We start from the raw sequence: 19,669 nt of genomic DNA on the forward strand, positions 1-19,669 counted from the left end.
CAAGGGGATCAAAGTTTGATCGTTCCTCTTTGTCCTCCGTGATTGAATACGAATTATCCATTACAGGCAGCTGTTAGGGGAAGAAAAAAAAAACCTGTTGAGATCAAATAATTAAATTCTGTCAGGAACTGCACCAAGTTGTTAGTACATCCACTGAATAAATAAAATGAAAGATTTTAATACTACTACTGTGCAGAAAACCCTGCATTTTTCCCCTTCAGACCAGTAGTAATATTACCAGAAACAACTTCACTGCAGCTGCTATCATTAATACTAAACTTGTGCAACGCACATTGCATTAAATCTGGAGTGCTGGGAGCAGAGTAACCACACAAATCATTCCCTTGAAGGTTTCAGTTTGCATTGGCACCGAGTTGGTAAGTGCTGAGATAAAAGGCCTGCCTAGAGCACCCTGTATTAACCAAGCCCTCCATGTGAAATGCATCCACTTATTTAAGTAAATCTAACAGCTACTTGGCTTTGAACAAGAGCATTTTTTTTTCTTTGTGGTTTCTTCAGATAATTTCAAGCTCAAATATAACTGCTCCAATCCAAAGTCTGCTGGGCAAAGGTGGTTACAAAATTGTGGTGAAAAACATTGGCTTGTAACTATTAGAAAAACTTGTCTTTGCAGCGCTGTATGCATCTGATATGTGACAGTAGCAAAGCATATCCTGGAGAATGCTGCCGTGTCTTCATTAAAAGTCTGTTGAGCAGCGAGATGGCAAACTCAGTTGTGATGGCACAATTATTTGGGTTATTCAAGATGAGAAAAAAACAATGCTGAGCACGAGAGAGAGTGAGCAAAACCAGCTGAGTAGACCGAGCAACAGCAGATGAGGTTATGCATTAACAACTGCAAGATCAGCGCTACTGGAAGAATGAACTATTATTCATAAACAGCCCTGGCCTCTAAATTAACTAGGATGATTCAGTGAAATGACCTGTGGGCAGCTCAATAGATATTTTTGTTCAGTGCACTGAAACAATTCAAAAAGATGTATATAATTAAAGGCTGAATAGAATCTTAGAGACTGGAATAGAAAACATTGATGGCGTTTAAAGCAGTTGCTCAAGGCAGTCTTGGAAGTATGTGCTGTTTCCATTGCGCTCTATCCCCCAAACGACAGAGCTGAAGTAAGGATTTGTAGGTGGCCAGTGGAGATGCTTACACATAAGGAAAGGCCATGGTATGAGCAGAGGCTGGAGGGGCTGGGGCTGGGTGTGGAGGAAGTAGCGAGGGCATCACAGTTATTAAGGTTAATGGTAGAAGCAACGGCTGAAGTAATCCATCTCCTTCTTACATGGTATGAGCCCAGGGCATGTGTGGCACAATCCCTTTGGGGCTGGTCAGTTTCTCACCAGACAAGGTGTAATTGAGTTGGGGAGCCCACTGATGCAAAATAGCTGGGGAAGCGTGGCTATGGACCTGAGAGCAGGTGAGGCTAGCTAGAAAACCACAGGGAAAAGGAGGGAGGTAGATATTTTAGCACTTACTTTTTTCTACACTGAGACATATCCAAAACCCACGGGAGCATCGTTGCTGTGCCAGTGCTGGGGATGTCCCGCCGGGTGGGAGATCCAGTCCAAGTGCAGGCTCTGAGAAGGGGCTTGAGGCAGCATTGGGTTTCGCGTTCCCTTCCCTTCACCCATACGCTGTTGTTCAGACGTATGTCCTGATGTGCCCTGGTGAGATCTGCAGTGCAAACACTGGTATAAGAGCTTGTGGAAGTAAAATTAGACCCTTGTGAACAGTTGATTTTTATCTTGCCACCAGTGGCTCTGTGTCCTGGTTTGATTTTGCTGTGCTCTGTCTCTGTGGAACAACATAATCACCCTATTTCCAAGTGCTTTGGTTTTTTTCTCAGTATTTTTTTGTGCAACAAAGATAAACTTTCACTCGGTACTTTGCAGAATCATTTAATGTTGTTTGTTTTTAATCTGTTGTGTGATTAAAATAGATTAATGTTGTAGTAACATAAAAACCCTCGGGGGGGGTTGTTCTCTTTGTAAATATTCTCTAGGATCTCTTCTGTCTTCTAAACTGTGTGTAGGGAGAGTATTTAATGGGACCTGGAGAGAAAAGAGCCACATTTTAAACTTAATATAAGAATTTAATTTTTAATAGGTTTCATTTGGGGGTAGAGTATTCGTACTGGAGTGGAAATTAAAGTGTCTAAATGCTTTTTGTGTAAGCTGTTGGAAAGTCTATAAAGCAATGTACGGGTAAAAACCTTTCTTTCCTTTTTTATCTGATCTTAAAAATATGAAATTATGGAAGTTATTGTTTGATATCATTCACTGATATTTAACCTGGTTTTGCAAACTTTCACCTGTGAGTTGTCTTTAGTTGATACAGAGAGGTTTACTCTGCAGAGAGTGGAGTGACTTCCCCTCCTCCAACAGGTCTCTTGTTGTCCCCCCACGGATCTCTGGAGCACTGTGCAGTGTGGGAAGTTATTACAGGAATTAAGTCACTTACAGCATGTTGCCAGCCATATGGACAAGTGAGGAGTAGTTAACTGAGCTGCATGTGCCACAGTGGGTTTTATTCACATTCAAGTAAAATGCCTGTGGTCTCTTGAAATTTGTGGATGAGAAGGGTGGAAAGAAGCATTAGTTGCTTCATAAATGTACTCTGGTCTTTACCCGGGAGTAAAGGCTCTGTGTTTTTCTTTCAACTTCAGGAGATTTTTACTTCGTGTCACTGTCTAATAACAGGCTTTAATCAGATCAGCCTGATGAGGAGGTGGGAAGCTCAGCTGTAGGTAGCTCCCATTGTGCTTCGTGCACTGCTAGTACAGAGACTCTTCCATGTCACACCTTGCAAGGGAGACTTCAGCTCTCAAACCATCAAAATAGAGATAGCCTGCATATTTCATTGCCATTTCCACCCATGGAAGAGTGTCATGGCTTGAAGTGCTCCATCTCTCCTTGTGCAACATGCCCTTTGCAGAACTGGCTCCTGATGGCCACGGGCCATGCTGGGCTGCTATCAAAGGGAGCTTGACATGGCAAGTGTAGACAAGCCAGCTGAATTAGTGGTTAGGCTTCTGTGTCTAAATTGCAAGTTTATTTGATTTCTTTGCAGTTGATAACTTGCATGAGTTTATAACTAGTCACTGCCTCTATTTGATGTTCGTAAAGCAGGGGATGCCGAGACGCTCATGGTAAGAACCACCTTTGCAGTTAATGACCCCGTCTAGCAGCTACAGCGATAAACAGCAGTGATCCCTGCTGCATAGACATTTCCAGGTCTGTGAGATTAGTTTAATACCTCAACTTTATCTTGGCATTGTGGACTGCTTTCTGTCTTCATGTGGAGGCATCAGAATGTCCTCAGGCTCTTTTGTAAGATTAAGAGCTTCCCTTGGCATCCTGACAAGGAGGAAATTTAAGTAACAAGAGTGTTTAACTTAAAGCTAATCTGGTTTTTGTGAAAGCAGGAGGATTAGAACATTAAGTTCTACATGCCTGGCAGGTTTATGCCACTGATGACACTGATGAACGAAACACTGCGGAGAGGTGAGCTTGGAAATTGATGGTGTGTTGGAGCTGGAAAGAAGGAACAAGAGCATTTGCGAAGCGGGTTCTGCGGGCCTTTGCTAGGCAGTGAGTGATTTTGAGTCCATGCATGAGCTGTGATGTGGCTATAGGTCTGTTCTACGTGACTGCATTTCATTAAGGAAGAATAGGGGATGTGGACAAAGCTGTGCATGGAAAAGGAAGGGGCAAGTCTCTACCCCTGCCTCGTCTGGGCTCATTGGAGTCGCATGTGAGCCCCCAACCCTGAGCAACGCCAGTGTATTCCTCCTTCACAGCATCTCCCGTATGTATTTCCTGAGCCACAGAGTTTTGTGTCTCCTAAAACCACCTGTATATCTCTCAACTTGATTTGTATCTAGAATTCAATTTTAAGCCTTACTTGAAGAAGAGCAACTTGGAGAAAATGCTCTGTGCATTCATTATGGTACTGCTTCATTCCTCCTGAGGACAAGGTGTTAAACATTTTCAACAGTTTCCAGTAAAACTGGTGGCTGTTGGTAAATGTTAAACTGCCTTCCCCCCCCACTAGTCAGAAACAAACTGTAAGTAAGCTTGAAGTGAATGCTGGAGAGCTTCCAACGCAAATGGCAGACTTAGCACCTCCTGGGAGCAAGAGGGGTTTGGATCCCTCCAGAAGTGGAGTGTAAGAAGTGAGTGTGGGTCCCTACCTGCAGCCAGAATAATTTGCATGTGCTGCTCTCCCTCCTTCCTTCTGAATAAATGACAGTCCTGCTTTAGTAATAATTAAAATAAATCCTTCTCACTTGCACCAGAACAGGGCAAATGACTGCATTTGTGTACATATATTCCTATGCGAAAGTATGTGCGTACATGCACACACGTATATATGATAAACAGATCATACTGGAGCTCTTCATAGTTTCTTTCTAAATGTTAATGGGTCCACTTGATTTTCTGTGTATTTTCTGTGTTGTACTGGAGATTGTTACAATTTCAGCCTTCTGCATATTATATAAGGATTATATATGATTATAAAGTATTTGTGGTTGTCAGGGCCTAATGGAAAACTAAACAAATGAGCTCAGGCATGATTATAAAATACTCATGGCTGTCAGCCTCACTTAAAAGTGAAAAAACCCAGCTAGGTACTTTCAAATATCCAAATGCTGAACAAGGAGCAGTGCAAGGAAATAAATTATTATATATTACATTTACTTACTCAAATGCATTAGTCGAACCGCAGCGAAGAGTGTTGGCATTCCGCCAGGCTTGAATTTGACCTTTTTTTAATCCTTATTGTTATTTTCATGAAACGAATACAGAGAGGCCTTAAGCAAGAGCTCATTCTTGTTTTACAGCAGCCCCTGCCCTGAAAAGCTCATCATCTCAATACTTGGAAGAGGAGACAGGGACAAGCACTGACCTAACTGCATCTTGAGGGAGCCGGAGCAGAACTTTAATCTTCTAGTCTAGTGCACTGTCCCTGAATCATGGTGATTTTCCATAGTTCAGATCGTTTTCTCTATATATTTGGAGATGTTGCGAGATCAGTTTGCCCAATACGTCCTTAAGGGTTATTGCTAAAAGCTTCTCGTAGCCTTGTAAGAAAGAAGCATGTGCTTCGGCATATCTGTTACCTATTAAAGCTGGTAAAATAATAGTTTTCCTATGTCATAACAAATCACATCTCTGCTAAAATAGCTGCAAACATTCTCTAAGACTTAATGAGCTCTTGCTGTTTTGCAGTGGTCCAAACAACTTGTTACTGTGACTGCTACGTAGTGCAGAATTATATTATCAAAACTCTCATAAAAAGACAAGATGGGGTGTTGAGGAAACTCATCCCACTCTGCAGGGAAGTGTGTGTGTTTCTGGGCTGTGTGGCACAGATATGTACTTTTATTTCATGGTAATGCAGTTTATAGGTGTGTAATCTCTTGTAATTCTGATGTGATTAAACAGAGGTAGTAGCAGAAGGCATTTTTGTTTCTTCCTAAAGTCCCTTTAAACTGAAGCAAGTAAGAGAGGACAAAAGAGAGAGAAGGAAACATTTCATAGTTCTCTAACGCTTTGCATAAAGCCGCCTTGGATCCCAAAGCGAAGCAAGATAGGGAATTTGGGGAGTTAAAGTCCACTTTGACTTTCAAGAGCTTCTCTCGATCAAGCTTCCTCACACCATCATAAAAAATGTCAGTGTGAAATATCTGAACTAGAGCAAATTGAACAATTTGGCAATTCTAATGCTTTCATCTGAAGTCTCATGCCTGCAAGGATGTGAAAAACTCAATAACATGAATTGGAAGGTATTGATTATTTCGCTGGGCTGCTGTTGAAACATCATATGGGCTTGATTTGGTCTCCCAACACCCAGTAAACGTTTGTTTTTAGTTTCACCTCCCTTTGTGAAAAGAATTAAAAATAGTATAAAGCTGAAAGTGGGGGGTTTTTTTCCTAATTTTAAAGTATTTTTCTTAAATAAATGTTATTTGTAAAGGTTCCCCTCGCTCCAAGATGGATATTTCGTGCCACAGATCGGCCTATTCTTAATTTACTTTGTAAGGCACTGAACCTTCTGTTCGACACTGCCATCTGCAGCCCTGTGGATTTTAGGACATTTGGATAAGGCCTCTCTCCCATCAGCCAGCTTGTGGGGCTGGGCCTCTGCTCCTTGGAAACAAAACCTGTTATGGAAATGTCCTTTTTTCCTGCTGCCTTTCTGCCAGGACCTATCTTGCCACCTTGCTAAATCATAGCAAGAGATTTAAATGAAAGCCTCAACTGGGAGGAAGCTTGGGGTCAAAGTCTGTGATGTGGAAGATTTAAAGGCTGTAATGCTGCAACAAGGTCAGCTGTGTTGACTCCTGAAACCAAATGAGCACCTTTTTACCCAAATTGCAAGTGTGAAGCTGCCTTCACTTTGTACTGCTAAGCATTTACACTGTTCTACCTGAGACAGATAGCAAAAGAGAGAAAAAAAGAAAAGGGATTATTGTGGATATTTGTAGAACTGATTTGACTGTGAGATTATCCACAAGAGTGAAAATATTTACATCCCAGTTGGTTAAAAAATCTGTCCAGAATGTCTATTTGTTTAGTTAGCATTAATTACCTAAACCAGCTCCTTCTGGTAAAAGACTATTCAGTGTTTGGTTAATTTCCAAGATTCAAACATTTTGCTTTAAATTACTAGAATTTGGACGGAAACGTACTCATGCTAGTTTGCTAATGCAGTGTTAGGAAAATAGGCACGCTGCACCGTGAGCAGAAGTCGGGGGGTTGGCATGGTCCTGCCGGCGCATGGCAGTGTGAAGCGATGGGACCCAAAAGGCCACAGCCCTCAGCTGAGCCCTGCAAGAGGAGTCAGGCTGCCAGCGGGAACAGTGGGAGAACAGGAACCGAACCCCTTCGCCCCCAACTCTGCAAAACTCCCGAGCACGTCTGACCCTGATACATGGTTAAGTGAGCTTTAGCATGTGCTGGAAGTTAAGCGCATGCTGTAATGCTGCCCTAACAAGGGTGTTTTCCCTGATCAAAGGCCTTTGAGAGGAGGAACAGAGAGGGGAAAATAAAATGTGAGTTATTCAGCTGTTGATATAAAAACAGAAGTTGAGCAAGAAGAACTCCTTTCTCAAGGGTTCACCTGTGCTAGATGGAAGATGTTCAGATATTGCATCCCAGGCCAGCTCTGCAGCGCACCAAGCCAAGGGATGCTCAGGTGAACAGGGTTTTTCTGCCTTGTACCTCCAAGCCAGTTCTTGAGATAATGTGGAAATTCCTAGCTTGCAGTTTTGCAGGGTTCAGGCTGCCAGCTGTCTGAAGGCGAGTTGCTGATTCCTTGCTGGAAAGGTTTGGAGCGCGGGCTGTTGCTGGCACTTTGCAGAGCTGTTGAAGTAACAGGCACAGTGTGCAGTCTTGGCTTGGGGGAGGGCTGCTACCACCACCCCCGGTTGTAGGACACCGGGGATGACCCAGACCCAGGAAAGCCTGGCTGCATGAGGCTGTAGCACCAGCAAGCAGAGAAGTCGATGACACCTTTGATGAGATGACACAAAGATCCCTGAGCAGGTACGCACTGAGCACACTGGCACCTGGGCACACTGCCACTGGTGTGCCAGCTGGTGCACAGGAGCCCAGGTGTCTCTGTTGTGTTCATCCAGAAATCAAATAATCAGCTGCTGGTTAATCAAGAATTGACTCTCTTCACATCCAGTTAAATATGTGCATAACTTGAGGGAGGCCGAGAGCCTTAATACTGAAGCTGTTGCTAGTTTAGGGAAGCGCAGCAGGTGCTGCTGCACAGGACTGAAGGATGGGGGAGTTTTGCAAGTGTTTCTTTCAGCAGCAATGTCATTTAAAGCAAGCTTTGCTGGTTCAGGCTTATGGTGGTTTTAAAAAAAAAAAAAGAAATTAAGAGAGAAGTTACTTTTAATTCAGATTACTTTTCCAGACCAGCTTATAGAATGGCTGGTGGGGGCAGGGGGGGTAGCACAGGGTGGGAAGGCATAGCCAAGGGTGGATACATGGACCTGTGTGCCCGCTGGAGGCAGTGCTGTGAGACTGGATCCTCCTCTTGATCTGCCAGGAGTGCAAGTGTGACATGCTCTGTGCTTGCGGGATCTTGAGTTTGCTTTGCGGTGAGCAGCAGAGGTGGAAGGACTCTTATGGGAGCAAAGCAAAGCATGGCCTCTGTTCCAACAGGTGCCTCTAGCACTTGTTTCCCCCTGTCCCTATCCAGAGCCCCACTTGTTCAACATTTGTTTTAAATTTTGGTCTCAAAAAGGTTTGATAAAGTTAATTTGAAATATTCTGGTGAACCTGTAATGTGGAAATAGGGAGATGGCTTCTCATTTCCCTGCCGAACGCATTTAAAAGTAACAAAAGGAGATTGTAAGTTGAGTTGTAGAGCTCCCTGACGCAAGATAATGTTAAGATCAGGAGCTTAGGAGGATTCAGAGGATTATTAGATGTTTATAGAAATAATAAAAAAATTATCACACTTCTACCAGGTGGGATATCGGTTTGCCAGAGGGAGCAACCCTCAAGGTTCATTATGTTAACCGGCCTCTTGCTGAGAGGGCTTGGAAGAGCTTTCCTTGTGTGCAGGTTATGACTACGTGTTGCATTCACATCATCCCACTGCATCTGCAACTGGTGTGAGTCAGAAAGCAAATACTGTATTAAATGGACCATTGATGTTATGCATCACATGTGACCTCTATACCCATCCCTGGAATAGCTGTCTCTTCTGTTTTCTGATCTAATGTGTGATGTATTTTGCTGAATTGACACTCACACGGGTGCCTCCTGGAGAGAGAAGATAAATGGGAAACTGTGTTTGTTTATTTAGAGGAAACACTCATGATTAATGGTACAAACTGTTTATGTGTATAAAGAGTCTTTGCTCTTATGCCTGGGAAACCAGCTGCTGACAATGTGGGGCTGTCCTGGCTAAGCACCGCGATTCCTTCCCTCCATTTATAGTGTCGTGGGGAACTGGAACCCGTGTAGAAATCGGCTCACCATGCAGTCAGCAGCACGGCTCTGTGCCACACATACTGTATATCCTAAATGACAGCTGAGCAAACTTATGAAATAACAATTGAGGATGATTATATTGGTTCTGAGGATTAGCACAGCAGGTAGCTGTGTTGGCACAGGGCAGGGTTTGGGCCAAAGGATAAGTACACATCCTTTTTATTATTGCAGCTAATAGGAATCTGCCAGACTTTGAAGCATAGAAAAGGCTCACTGGCCACCTGTGAGCTAATCACATGGATTTGCCTCATTCTGTATTTCAGCTCACTTGGAGCCTGTAATCTAATTTTCAAACAGAGATGAGTGAACAATTCATTTTCTACTTTACATGGCTGTGCTGGTAAACTTTTAATCCTTTTAGAATTACAGTTCCTTGCAACATGGAGGCAACACCACAAAGTCCTGCGTGTAAGGCTTGAGTCTTTGAATGCACCAGTTGCTGGATAATAATTAGCCTCAGCAATGCACAGCGTGAATCAAAATAAAAGTTAGGAGCATAGGACATTTTTCAAATGGTATTTTGAAGCATGCACAGGGTAATGATTTCGGTTTGTATAGAAAATCCCTGTGTTTTGGATTGCAAAATTACCCTGCAGCAGTCAGAGTTGTCTTCAGCTTCAGACTTTGTACCCCGATGTTGGTGTCTTTTCTACATGTAGGACACTATTGTGTCAGTCTTGTATTCTACCAACTAATTAACCATATCATAGTTCCAGTGGAAGTATGTGTATGGCAGATTTGGCTTTAATCTGGTCCTCATTGCTCACCATTTATTGTGGGACTGAGGGTATTTATTTAGATTTTTGAGTGAGGTGCTGAGCTGACATTAAGCTGGGGGTGCTTATGTCTGCTACAAGCCAGTGTTCATTCATGCTGGTGTGTTTTAGGATGTGTTCATGTGGCTGCTTCTCAGACAGGTTCTCTATCATAAAGAAAACACCACTGACCTGCTGTTCTGCTGTTTTCATTGAGGACAGGTCCATCAGTGAGCATACAGTAAAGGTGAGCACTGCTGCTTCTGATGTGTGAAGGCCCTTTCACACCAATTCAGTGTCTTTTAGTGATCTGTATGGACAGTGCAGAGAGAATCTAAATCTCTGGGAAGAAACACTTCAGTTAGAGCTTCCTTGAAGACAACATGTACCTCAGTAGTGAACAGGTAGTTCACAAGTGCTTCAGTCTGACTTTGTACCTTAGCTTGGATTTTGCTTTCAAGTTGGTAGTAAAAAAAGGTAGCATCCCAAATTCCATTTTCTACAAACTACCATGGCTAGTGTTCTCTGAAATTTTAGTTAATCTTCTAGCAAAAAGATACAGTGGTACAAGTGATATCCCTGCGATGATGAGCACTGCGAGACCTTTGTTCCACGTTGTAAGCTGGTCATTCAGAGGGGTTAAGGAAAAGACTTTCCTGATCACATAGAGATGCCCAGTTGGCTTGACGTGTTGCAACATGTTATTGCTCCAGGTCTGTTGGAGGGCAGGCACCATGCTCGATAAGTCAGTAATCCTATCAAAAATCCTGTTTCACAGAGTCCTTCTGTATGTATTTATAAGGAAGAAAACCCCTCATGTCATAGGTAAATGTAGTGAGAGTTCAGCTGATTTGAGTAAAACATGCGACATTGTATGGAGCAATTAGGATATAACTGACTCTTTGCTGTACCAAAATTTACTCTACCAGGAACCACCAGCTGTCCTGACATCTGTGAAACCAGAGCTGGTCGGCAGCACAGCCTTTCTGATTGTGATTAACATTGATACAGATTGACAGGCACAAATCAGCATCTCTCTGAGACCTGCCAGTCTCCCATCATCTCCCCACCTCCGTGTCTGGAAATTAATTTGACTTACGCAAATAGTCAGATTTCATTTCATTTGTTTTTGTAGGTTTGGTGACTGGGGAGGGCTGCAGTCCGACTGGTGTCCATTTAGTTCAAGTAATTGGAACAAACTAGTCAATGTTGAATAGATGTAAAGAGCAGACTGGGAGAGCCATGGTCACGAAAACAAGATGGCAAAGCAAACGTTTCAGAGTAATTATGTAGGGCCTCTTACTGAGGTAGAGAAGACATCAGGAGACCTTTGGACCAGAAAAGGCGCACATTACCTTCATTGAATTCTACAGGAGATAGTGATGCTCCCTTATGAATGGCTGTAATAAGAAGCTAGAGACTTTTCAATTTTTGAATTATCATACAGGCTTTAATAGAATATCATATTCCTGTTTATAAAATGCTATAGAATGATGTAAGAACAAGACTGGTACATGCCGAAGAGTCGTTGACATGATCATGCTTTTTTCTCAATTTCATATTCTTTTCTATTTTAATTTCTATAAAGTCTTTTAAGTCCTCTACCACTGTCCCGCACAGGAGGAATTTGGTATCCAGAGTCATGTTTACATACAAAGAAAAGCTTTTAGTAACTATGGTGTCAAAGCAATGAAACAAAAATGGAGTGGTAGATCTTCAGTTATGGTACAGCTGTATATTTAAACCTATTCAGTAATTTTGCCCCTGTTTTTCCCCCTTTAAAAGTTAAATTCATGGGATGTATTTTAGCCCAATAAAAAAAATTCAAACAATTTAAAAAGAGATGGGTGTTACTAGGCACATATAATTGACACATTTAATGAGACCCTTTGTTGACCAGCAACATTGAAATCTTGTTTCTACATTTATCGATATGACCCAGACCAGAAGAATTCTTCCTAAACGATACTATGTTAGAGCAGACAGTTGGATAATGTCCATCTTTTTCTCTGCAGCATTGGAAACACGAGCAAAATAGTGCCATGCGTGAGAATACTGTAAAGCAACACTGATCGGTGGAGTAGCGATGTGTAAGCTCAGCAAAGTTTTCCTGTAGACACTAATGAGCTAAAATAGTTGTAATTAAAAGTGCGTATTGTCATGGTCATGCTGAGTTTCATCTTAGCGTTAGCAAGAGAGGCACTGGAGTTCTTAAGCTCTCTACTTACATGGACATCATGCCTTTAAAAACAGAATAGAAAATTGTTGGCTCTAAAGAACAAATTCACAAAGGAACCAGTGGTATGTGTCTGGTGAGTTATGGGTGGGACAACTCTCAGGGGGAATAAATGTGTTCTTTTTCTGTATAAACATATCACACATATCTTTTTTGTCCTTCATATATTAAACTGAGCTGTCATGCTAAATTCGATCAGTGTTCATAAGGTGATACTTTTCAAGCTGCTTTTGAAAGCCAGTTTTGTTCAAGCTCATTCAAGTAATCCTGTCACATACGAGCGGGATGAGCAGATGTCATGAGCATTTGAGGGAATATTGCAGCTACCTGGCCAAGGCAAATCAATAGTAAGGAAGGGGGGGTGATGGATAAACCCAGTATATTATTCTTCCCTCGCCCTGTGATGGGGTTAACCTTGTGCTGAGGTTATCCAGTCCCTATTGATAATTGGAGAAAATAATCAAGCCTTGCTGTGTTTTCTTTCTTTGATGAGTGTCTTGTACTGCCACCTCCTTTACTCTTGGCAGGTTTGAAATGCTCTCATCATGCTTCTGCTCTGCCCACTGGGTGGGTCACAGGGTATTTGTGTAATAGCCAAAAGGGTAGAGGGGAAGGCTCTTTTCTGAAGCCAAACCAAAGTGATGTTGGACTGGACAGACCTTTGCAAGCGTCTACTCCTCTCTGAGAGGTGGAGGGCTTCGGTGTTGCATCTTGGCCTGAGTCTCCAGGTGTTTCGTCTCCGCTCACAGCAGTTTTCGCTCCACTCCTTTTGCATGTGTGCTGGAGCTGAGCTTGTCGGGTTGTGTGGCCTGGGGACAAGTTTGGGGATAAGGACCAGCAGCCCATCCTGTTTTCCCAGCACTAGCAAAGGAGATGCACACACCACCAGCTTGCCTTTTATAAGCAGAGTGACTAAACATGTGCCTGAAGAGCGCTTGGAAGGTTGCGGTAGGAAATTCAGTCAAGGAAGATTTTGAGAGGAATGTTGTCTCACTGAGCTGGTTTAATGCCTTTTAGGTGTCAAAGTAGCAAACATTCAAATTACGATAATTTATCCAGGCTTGCAAAAGGCCTTTGAAGAAGATCCTGAAGAAAAGGCTACTGTGGAAGCTCACTTGTTACAAACCAAGAAGCAAAGGACTGTTACCAGCAAAATGTAGCTGAGGAAAGGAAAGCAGAGAGTTGGGTTATTTTCATCATGATCTGTTTGCAACGTGGCATTGGATTAAGGGCAGCTGAAGTCTCGAGTCCTCTGCCCTAAGTTGGTCGCTGTGAAAGACAGGGGAGCAAAGAGCAGCAGTTACACATGATCGAAGGGTACCTGTGCTAGCTGGAGCTGGAGAGAGCTGTTAGAAACCATAGAGAAACATCATCAGGCTGAGAGAAGAGGGACTGAGAGTCAGTTTAGACAAACTCAGAGCAATGCACATGAAACCAAAACATGCAGGTGCCTATAGACCTTGCAGGGCTCTGAAGTGGCTGGGGCAAGTCAAGGCAAGAAGGTGAGTGTTACTAGCGATGGTTTAATGCAGACCTTCACTCATGTCTGCAGCTGCAGGCTGGGAACAGCTACTCGCAATGTGAGTGAGGAATCGGGTAGTGAATAATATGGTGAGGATGAAAATGCTTTGGTATAATGAGTGGTCCAGCTGCTGAGGGCTCTGCAGTGTGGGTCAGCCGCTTCCTAAAGAAATGTTGCAGAAGCATAAGAGGTGCAACCAGGTAGCAGAAGAAATAACAAGGAGTGATCAGGCATGTGGAAAAAGTCTCGTAGGAAGAAAGACCGGGAAGATAGGAGTTGAAAATCTTATAAAGGAGGTAGAAGGGAAAGAAACTTAATTTTGTAAAGGAATAGGTGATATTGATGGTTTGTAAAGTCTTTTTCTCACAGACTCGCAAGAACCAAGTGGAATTAAAAGGTGAGAAATGAAAACCTTGTGGAAGGAACATTTTCATATGACATGCTAAGAAATTTACTGCTATGGGCAAGAACTTGCAAATGCTCAGAAAGGACTTGAGATTTATGTACATAACAAGCCCATGGTTGTTATCACAGTTCTAGAAAATCTTGCAAGAAAATCTCAGGCTTTTGGGTATAAGCCAGTCTTTGACCAGAGATCAGCATGAGGTCTCATGGCTTGGACAGGTTGTTTTATGTACGCTGGCTGCAAGGTTTTTATACTTGTTTTGGAAGAATCTTTTGCTGGCTGCAGTCAGTGGTCGGAAGCATGGACCTCCGGCCTGGTTTAATAAGGCGTTGTCTATGTTTCTTTGAAACTAGGAGTGCTTTACAAATACGGTGACTACAAGACCTGGATTTCTTTAATTAAAATGCAAAATTGAAACAGGAAGCTAAAGCTCTTTGTGGTCAAACCTGTTATTATTCAAGAATATCCCCCAATGACTTTGTCAGTGCTACTTCCCCCGTGGGAAGTTTGCCAGCCCGTTTGAGAAAAGACCACTTCAATAAGCACTCTGGTGCTGGTAGCTGGCTATTGAATACTTCAGAGTTGCATAGTTAATGATGTAATTTATTGCTTCCAAACTGGCAAGGTTACGAAGCCAAGAGATTTTCCCTATTGGAAATAAACCTTTGGCTGTGCGTGTGTGTGTATGTGTGCGCGTTGAAGCAGGATTGAGCTATCATGGTGTTGCTTTCTCCTAGGGTCTGTTAGGATGTTACAATTGCATGCATCTATTTCCTATTAAGTAAAATGCGATGATTTCTGAGAGAGCGCGGTGTTTGGATGTTCTGTATTTCACTTTCCTCTAGAAAGCTATATCCCATTCCTTTTTACTAAGTAAAGAGGCACTTTTTTAAAAAAAAAAAAATCAAACATCAAGTGCTTTCAATATTATACTCACAGTGTACAGGATATAGGAGTTACATTTATGGCGTATGTTCTGTTTAACAGCTGGATGAAATAAATTGTTTCATGTGAAATATTGGAGGACTCTGCATTCTCAAATCAAGGCCAGAAGCAGCTCAATGACTGAAGAATTGTCAACATCTTGTGCAATTCCACTAAGTGCTTCTTTTCATTGATCTGCAGCTTTATTGTTGACAATTAAATCCATTTCAACGCAGAAGATAAACATTTTTAACAGGAGGTAGCAAAATCTTTTGTCCTGAATGATTTTCTTCTCTGTTTTATAATTAAGTACAAAGTGTGTCACAAGTCTTGCTATTCAGTTGTACTAAATACCTGCTTACTGTGGAATAATTGGTATCAGCAGATGACAGAGCTGCTAGTAACCATGCTTTTGAACGCATGTTTTTAATTTGCATAATCAAATACTTTGTTAGTGTCCTTGGAAATTAGGATGAAAGATGACTGTGTGCTCAAAATGAAAAATTGTTTTTAGCAAATTATGTGTATCCAGTACAACAGATGCATTGCTCTGGGGCCTTTATGATACATGTTGGCTGGTGTACCCAACAACCTCTTCCATCCTTTGCAGTAATAGTTTCTGTCATCTGCCTTTATTTATCCAAATGTTTCATTGACCAATGTCTAATCAATATGAAATGTACAATCAGGTCTTAAATCTGATTAATTATTTCAAGCCTTGTAAAATGCTTTTTGAAGTATACCTCCGAGGGCCGGTGTTCAGCAGCGTATACGTTTTCTGCATTCCGTTGACTTCAGAGAAGTTCTGACGGTTTGTATTGGTTGTGACAGTTTGCACCAACTGCCCACTTATCCATGTTAAAACTGAAGAAAATAGTTTTTATATTTTTTGAAAAATCTAATTTTTTATCTTGCATTAAGAAGTTGGCAGAAAATTTTAGTTAGGCAGAGGTAATATTGTCAAGAGAAGAGTTTAACTTATCAAAGTAGTAAAAGAAAATGAATGCTATTTTTAAGTTAAACAATGCTATAAAATATTTCCTTGGTAGGCTGAATGCTCAATGCCAAAGATAATGCTGCAAAACACTGAAAACTCCTATAATTTTCCTACTTGTGCAATAAGGATTTTGAGCTTAATCCAAACCCTCAAGAGAATGGAAAATTCAGTGGTGATTCTGAATTGCTCTCTTAAGACGCCTGAATACTTGCAGGCCAGACACAGAGAGGCTGAATCCTAATGTAGACAGAAGGAAGAGTGACAGGATATGATACAGTCTGATTTCTGAATGAAACTGAGTTGTTCCAGACCTGGACATGGAAAAGTTGGATGATTTCGTGTTTAGAAAACAGGTTTGGCCACTGTAAGTTGACAGCATCATGCAGGACGTTGTCTAAGGAGATTTCATTCCCCAAGTACCATTGGGTCAGGTCAGAGATGCCCAGTTCATATGTCCTTGGCTGCCACTCGGGACCTGGCCAGGTTGGTGGTGCCCCAGCTCTCGTGATGAAATGCCCTGTGCTGGCACTTAGCATCCTCTGTGGTCTTCGGTGCAACCAAACACAGTGAACCTATCTGCAAACAACACTTGACCAGGCAAAATTAGAGCGTTCATTATTGGTGAATCTCTGGGAATTTCAAATTTGGTGAATTTCAACAGGGCCGTTTTGTCAGCAGAAGAACAGTTGGGCTTCGTCTTGTGGCTGTGATGTTCTCAACTGGCCATCTCTGGCCATCCTCTAGCTCTTTTGGATCACCCAAATGGTACAAAGGAGCCAGAACAGAGAGTTTAGGTCAAATTTTACTGGTTTGCTCATTAGGAAGAGAGGCAACGGCATTTCAGCAGAACGCTGCATATAACCTGTGTTCGTTATAAAAATCCATGTCTTTTAATGGAAGTGTTTGCATGCACTGTGTATTTCTCTGTTAACGATGTGTATACATATAACAGATATGGGTATAAATATAAATGCATATGTATTACACGTAACATACATGTATACAGACACATGGGAGTGCATGTGTATATGTGTATGTTCATAGAATGTGTATAAAATATAATGTAAACTCACAGCTGCAGAGTCTCTCTAGTTCACATGCAGTCATTTGGTTTACTTTCAGGTCTTCCCAGTGTGGCCTTGTCTGCTCCTCTGGTGTTATTGAGCCAACCAAGTAATAATCACGTAGACACAGCAGACTGCTAACAGCACTTGTGTTACTTGGAGAGGACTGAGAGTCCTGCATCTTGAGAGATCCCCAGATTGTGTATGTTAAGTGAAAAATAGAGGAATTTGAGATTTAAGACACATCAAAGGGCAAAGACAGGAAAGGAAGATAATGGAAATTGCATGTCCTGTCTGTGTGGGACAAGCTTAGCCAATATTTCTCCTCAGTCCTCAGAGAGCATCGAATTATGGCTTTATTCCTTTTTCGGTAAAAAGACTGACTGCTGCTGGATGCAATATCAACCCAGTGGAAAAAGGGAAGCCTGTGTCAGCACAGAAGTTACATCACAGTTACTGCTCTTCCGAATACCGATGCAGTAATTTCACTTTATACAAAATAGAGTATGGACACTGCCATCAAATAAAGTTAGCTTGCTTGCTTCTTTAGCTATTGGATGGAGATGAATTCCTATGATGTATAAACAAACTCAGAAAGTTGTGTAGTTGGCTTGTCTGTGTCATAGTGACATGAAGGATTTTTTTCCCCTTAGTTTTTACACTGAGCTAGTCAGTCAACATCCAGAAATAATGTGATGTGCAAAGACGTGCTGGTAGAAAAAGAGTAATCTTGTATGTATGACCTTGAAGTACTGTTGATGAAGACTTGAGCCCTCCTTATGAAACATAAAATTGGTAGCGTTCATCACTGATGTGGGATTTCAACTCCCTAAATAGATACTGTGGGATGAAGAATTCTTTCTGGTTTATGTATGATAATTATCAGTCATGCAGGGATGCATGTACCAGGCATACTGGGGTTAGAGAGACTCCTGGACATCTGATAGCGTTTTGGGGTATAGCGTAGGTGCAATGGTGCAAGACGGAGGGAGGGAGAAACTGTGCGCACGTTCAGTGTTTGACATTTGGAATAATATTATCTTACTAAATACAGCATCTTCTGAGCTATGAACTAACAGGAATGGTACTGAAGGGGCTGTGTAATGAAGATGTAAGCAGCAGCAAAAAATACCCAGGAGACACTAGGATTCATAGCCCTTTTCTCCAGGGGCGGAGGAGCAACAGCGTGAGGAACAAACTCCCCAGAAGAGAGCTGTGCTGAATAAATGTTACACACACGAGAGACACTAAAAATATCAAATGAAAAGATGTAATGAATGCACTGAGTGCAAGGTGTTCCCCATAGATTTGGAAGTATCACCTCTGCAGGATTTTCAGACCACCTACTGTATTCATCTTGTAGGGAATTTCTAATGACAAGGCTAAGCCCTCAAAGCCCTAATTATTAAGCCTTTCTGTCAAAAAAAAAAAAGATAGATCTCGTAACTCTTACACCTGTAAAGACTAGGAACATAGATCCACCTATTCCTGAACAAACTGTTGCTCATTTCTTTCCTCCCTGGGGACCTGCCTTAACACATGTGGCGATCACGCTCTAACTTATAATGTTTGATCAAACAGGATTGATCCAAAGAATTAATGCAAACAGAGTTTCCTTTATTTAGAACCTCACATTTAATTGCAATGAGAGAGACTTTGGGCATACAGCAGAGTAATTATTTTTATTCCTCTGGAGTCCCACTATTGCCCCCAGTGTTCTGATCCAAATTCGTAGAGGAGCCTCTGTGCCTGTTACAGATTGCATGCTCCAGAAGTGATTAAAGTACATCCTCATCAAATAAGTCTGTTTACTTCCCCCCCCCCCCTTTCTCTCTCTTTCTTCTCCTCTTTACCTCCCTTTTGCCCCAAAAAGGTTTTTTCCCCATCTCCTGTCCACAAACTATTAAAACAATCTGAACTCTGCTTTACCAGGCTGCTCACCATTGCACAAATTATAATAATATCCATTATTATCAGAGAGTTGGAAAACAAAACCAAGTCATTTCACAACCAGCCAAACCAAAAAACCTTGGGTTCCTACTAATATGGGTTTTAAGGTTTAAATCTCATGTAATGAGGCACAGAGCTCACATTGCATTTGTTCCCTCAGTGGGTCAGTAAGGGAGTGATGATTGAGTGACAATAATAGAAAATAGTAGCACTAAACAGGGTCTCTCTACCAGGTGGTTTATTTTGAGGAGAGTTATCAGAGAAAGAAGATGAGAGGCAGATGCACACACTCACATGCAGAGTGTGTTGTCCAGCTCTCATGTCTTTAAAGAAAACATATTCAGGACTAATCACGTTGCCTTCTTGACTTCTTGGGCCATTCTTCTGAAAAGTAATGTCAAAAATGAATGTCACCAAAAGAAAAATCGTGGCAAAAAATATGTTATTTCCCTTAACCTTTTTTTTCTGTTCATCTGGCAGCCCAGATAATAGAGATGTTATAGTAAACATATAATAGTAATTAGGGATAAAGGGACGTGCCTAGAAAATAACCAGTTCTCCAAGCGGAGAACGCAGTGGAGCCTGGCTTCCTGCAGAGCTCTCCCCCTTGCACTGCAGCAATTTGTGCTTACGTGATTCAGTAGATAATTTAAGTGGTTTTTATGTGATCATTTAGGGACTGATTTTGCCAAATATGCATACAGATTATATTGCCTACACTCACAAATTTATCAGCGCTGTTTTATGGCCCCAAATCTCAGACTCACGCGATT

General features: G+C 41.9%; 1 protein-coding gene across 6 annotated transcripts in view; it reads left to right on the plus strand.

Moving 5' to 3' along the window:
- The window catches only part of AUTS2 (activator of transcription and developmental regulator AUTS2), an 800,615-nt gene that overhangs the window by 751,907 nt on the left and 29,039 nt on the right, over positions 1-19,669 (plus strand). The gene's annotated exons all lie outside the window — the stretch shown is intronic.

This window comes from Harpia harpyja, chromosome 12, assembly GCF_026419915.1.
Source record: "Harpia harpyja isolate bHarHar1 chromosome 12, bHarHar1 primary haplotype, whole genome shotgun sequence".
In the NCBI taxonomy this organism is placed as follows: domain Eukaryota; kingdom Metazoa; phylum Chordata; class Aves; order Accipitriformes; family Accipitridae; genus Harpia; species Harpia harpyja.